At 38.6% G+C, this 4,952-nt stretch overlaps 1 non-coding gene across 1 annotated transcript; it reads left to right on the top strand.

The window, feature by feature from the left end:
- Positions 1 to 3,623: 3,623 nt before the first annotated feature.
- trnae-uuc lies at positions 3,624 to 3,695 on the top strand. Its single transcript has one exon. It is a non-coding gene; the product is annotated as a tRNA-Glu (tRNA).
- The last annotated feature ends 1,257 nt before the right edge of the window (positions 3,696 to 4,952 follow it).

The following is a 4,952-nucleotide window of genomic DNA, read 5'->3' as shown; positions in this document are numbered from 1 at the left end:
TAACACATAAGGAGAACTGGATGCTCCAAACTTGTTTTTTAATGTTATTTGACGCCATTTTAAATATGGTAGCATTTAGAGAAAACTGAAGGATAAATACTGAACCAGACACAAGTTTGCATGTGTAAGACAAAGCAAGGGTAAGAGTCACAGATTGTAGATTTGGTTTACTTCATGTCTATAAGGCGCAACAAACATGAGGAAACATGCAATTACAGGTACAAGCAAATATGGTTCAACTACAGCAGCCTGAGCTGAACATCTGCAGAATACCGACACCCACAAACCCAACATTTTGTGCAGCTGCATGGATAAATGTATAAGTACCTGTATGCGTTTTATGTTCAATGTTTTGAAAAAGTATTTTAATCCTCCCAATCATCACACACAGGCAAAGAATTAACACCTGACAAGGATTTCATTTACTGAGGGAAATAATTAAAAGCAGCCTGGTCCCATATATGAAAAACTATATAAGTGCAATATAAGAAATTCTTCCCTGCATTCTTAGGTGAAGAGCTGAATTTCTTGGTTTCATTACAGCAAGTCGTTCAGGTTCTGAAGCAGAAAATAGGCCAGGACCATTATTCTACCACCACCATGTTTGACAGTAGATATGATTTTATTTCTTCTTAAAGACTGTGTTATTTTTACACTAGATGTAACGAAATACAAATTGTTCCAGAAGGTTCCACATTTGTCTTATTAGTTAACATATTTTTATTTCCCCAGTAGTAATAATCAGGATGTTATTGGCAAATGGGAGAATGGTCCTTTTTTGGTCAGTAATGGTTTCCACCTTGAAATTCATGGAGGTCATTTTTTTCACCTGTCATTCACATTTTTCTGTTTCATATTTCAAGGTCAGTTGTCAGATACTGTAGGTTATAATTATGTTATTTTTTAAGATCAACAGGTCTGGTAGTAACGAGGCCTGGCTGCATTCCCATCCTCATACTAAACCAAAAATATGGTTTCTCACAGTTTCTTTTCCAGGAATGTGTGATACGAGTAGCCTTCATTTACAGCAATTGAACAGGAAATTAACAAAGAAAGAAGCAGGGAAAACAGAAGTAATATAACACTTGCTGTGGCTGTGCAGCTGTGCAACTTTACCCATACAAATAGGTCCAGTGTTTCTGGTGCAGCAGGTGATATAATGGTTTAGGTGGGGAAACTATAGGGAGATTAATATCCCAGGAGTTCCGAAAAAGGTCCTGTGTATGCTGTGTTTGGAGTCTGCTGGACATTGCACCTTCTTGCAGATTTACCTGGGGGGGGTCATACACAGTTATCGTGACAGCATGTAAACTCCCGCAGCCTCAGGCTAACAGCTGAGGCTGTCCTTACAGCAAAGACTTCCTCGGATAGTATGGTTCTGTCAGCTCGGAGTTAATGAAAGCCATCCATATTTATATGTTTGTCTGGAGTTGGTGCAGTGAGCCACACTGCTCTCTCATTAAGAACGTTGATTCGGGCCAATTCATCCAGGTTTTTGGGAAGGGAACTCACGTTTCCCATGATGATAAGTAGAATTACTGGTCTGTACCTTCTCCTTGGGTTGTGCCACCTGTAAACAATGGCAGCATGGTTGCTCTGGCAGTCTAACACAAGTGCCGTGGAAAAATAAAATAAATCAAAGTTGTCCACAAAGCATCAATCATATTGGTAGTATAAGCAGGACAGGGGGGAAAAAAGGACCAGTACCACACAAAACTCAAAAGGACATTTAACAACAGCAAAATCTGAACTGAATAGCAGCTGCTGAAAAAGACTGCCTGCTTATTTGGCACCAGAAGCAAAGGTCTCATGTTTAGGAATCAAGATGAAAGAGTAGTACTATGCTCTGTATGTGATAAAAATCGCTGGTTCCTCACAGTTAGGAATGATTTAACAAAGGTTTAGTTAACTTATTTTTATTAATATATCAAATAATTTCATAAGTGCTTTATATATTTACTCTGGTTATCTTTGTCTGGAAAAAATAAAATAAAACAAAATACAAAATACACACATATACACGTCTGAAGTCAACTGGAGTTTTTTTGTGTCTCTGCTCCTTCTTCTCTAACCCCCAGGTGGTCATGGCAGATAGCCGCTCACACTGAGCCTGGTTCTGCTCGAGGTTTCTTCTTGTTAAAGGGGAGTTTTCCTCTCCACCGTCACGACATGCATGCTTGGTAGGATTGCTGCTAAGTCATCATCAATGTAGATTACTGTCCATTGTGGCTACACACTCTTTCTGAAGAAATTAATGCTGCAAGTCAATAACTTGATGCAATCTGCTGAGTTTCCTTAGATGGGAACTTTTTGACCAATCTGTCTGGACAATTTGACTGAATTGACTTTGTAATGTATAAATAAAATTGTATTTAAATAAGATTTAATCCACTGAATTGAATAAAACAAGGGTTTCTTCATATTCCTTATTTTCTCAGGCCAGTATCACTGTCATGGTAACCAGCAATGTTTTGGAGAGTGCTTGTTTAGCTATGTGGCACAGGGGAGCTTAGAGATCGCTCTCTCTGCCTCTGTTGGGACATGAGGAAGGAAGAAGTTTTAATTGCTGTTACAGAGGGAATAACCAACGGAAAGTAAGTCAGCCATCATAAAACCTAATATTTTTTGCATCCCCTTTTCTTTAGTGTAAATGCAGAAATGCATAATGAACATAAATGCCATCCTATGATTTAGTCCCTTGCCTCCACACGCCTGTCTCAAATACAATGTTGATGAAGAGGCCTCAACAGCCATCGATAGCTACTGAGGAAGTAATGCAATCATTTGATTCAGGCATGCTGGAACATTTAACCACTGAAAGTATTTGATGTGCTCTGTGTCCATTGTGCCTCTCCTTATGCATGTTTCAGTTCCTATTTTAAATTACTTCTTTCTGTGTGTCCTTTCAATCTGGTTTCTTCAGTCTGATTCTTGATAAGTACATAGTATTTAATCTCTGAGTTAGAATTAAGACATTTAAATATTTTGGATTGAGTCTTCAACTGAGTTGTGTAATAAAAACATACCTGTTGATAAATGTTAAAAAAGCATTTTTTTTTTGTTTTGTTTTGTTTTGTTTTGTTTTGCTTTGTTTTGTTTTTGGTAGGTAAAGTGGATTTTCTTAGAAAAAAATATTTTTTATTTGCATAAATTTGTATTTTTTGTGTGGTATGTTTTTATCAGCTTTGAATATGAAGATACAGAAATGCGTTCTCCATTGGATGAAGACTGTCATTTTCAGGTTCTGGCAAAGATTTTCAACCAAGATTAGTTGTGGACTTTGACTGGGCCATTCTACCAAAGGAATTTGCTTTTGTTAAACCATTCCATTAGCTGTGTTTCCGTCAATGTTTTCTTGTGCACATTTTGAAGTATTGCAGTAGAAATGGTTGATGGAAATGACAAAATTTGAAATAACCACCTCAATTTTGCAAAAAAAAAAAAAAAAAATACTTAAAGTAGTTTTTGGCTTTTCCAAAAAAGATTTAATGCCCTAAACGGGAGATGGAAACACATTTGCTGAATAATTTCTGACATAGCAAACATTTACCTCACATGACAGATCAGCTGTTTTCGCTGTCTGTGTCTTCAAACAGCAGAAATATTTGCGTTATATGCATAGCTCCCATATGGTCTAGCTGTTAGGATTCCTGGTTTTCACCCAGGTGGCCCGGGTTCGACTCCTGGTATGGGAACATAGTATTTATGTTGGCCTAGTGGTTAGAGCAGTGCACTTGCACTTACAGAAGGATGCAAGAACCCAGTTCAATCCCCAGTGCCTGCACTCTGGGTCCCTGAGCAAGACCCTTAACCCCAGAACGCTTCCCGGCGGCAGTATCTGGTGTGACCACCATTTGCCTCATGTGGAAGCCCACTGCTGCCCTAGGGGATGGGTTAAAAGCAGAGAAGCCACATTTTGTTGCTTGTACTTGTGACAGTGTAATGACAATAAAAAAGTTGAATTCTATGTTATATTCATAATGCGCATCAAATTGCATTTCTTCCTTCACATATTGCCAAATAGCAAAATATTCCTAAAAACCTCTCTAAATTTTTTTCAGATGTGTGGTCCATGCTCGTTTGCAACCTATACTCCCTGCTTATTACAGCCATTCAAAATGTCAACGAAAATTACACCTTTTGTAGCTCCTAACATGTTTTTATCCAGGATTGCCATGCTCTGTCCTCCTTCTTATCAACGCTGATGAGAGTTGAGCCATACTCTTTCCATTCTTAGATTTCCCATTTTTCAGAGAATTTCATTTTATAACTTAACCCTTCCTTACCCATCTCCACAACTTTGTCCCTGACCCATATGATGTGTCCTTTGTCTCCATGATGCTGTTTGATCTCCAATATTCTCTGACAAAGCTGTGAGATCTTCACTGCTGTGTTCATACTGAAATTAGATTATTCTCAAATGGACTCTTTTTTACTAATTTTGGTATTATTTGAAGGTAGTTGGTTGCATTGGATTTTATCCAAGGAATTTGTAGCAAAGGGTGCTGAATGCTAACCTCGCCTGTAAGCTTAATTCTTGCAGTATTTCAGTGTACACATGGTCACAAGCATCAGTCTTGTCCAGGCTCAATAGCTTGGTTCTGCACCAAAGACGGTGTGGCCACTCACTTTGCAGTATTAAGGCAGGACATACCGGCTGTGACAAAAACAAGAGCTGCTGAGCCAAGAGCCAAAATAAAATAAACATTGCAGCGCAGGAGTACGCACGTGTAGTCGCAGTTATCACATCTGTTGTGTCAGAATCCACGATTTCTTCAATGAAAAAAGAACAGCAAGAATTGCCTTGACCAGTGTAAATTGTTTTGGTTTATCATGGCGCCTGCTGCTTACATTTTCATTTGATACCGTGATTGGCTAAAACCAACCTTTGGTAGGCAGGCACTAGGTGTTGTTCCGCCCAATAAGCTCAGAAAGTTCTACTGAATGTCCCT

This window comes from Fundulus heteroclitus, chromosome 22 (assembly GCF_011125445.2).
Source record: "Fundulus heteroclitus isolate FHET01 chromosome 22, MU-UCD_Fhet_4.1, whole genome shotgun sequence".
Lineage (NCBI taxonomy): Eukaryota > Metazoa > Chordata > Actinopteri > Cyprinodontiformes > Fundulidae > Fundulus > Fundulus heteroclitus.
Note: the sequence above shows the minus strand (reverse complement) of the source record. Positions and strands in the feature narration are given on the sequence as shown.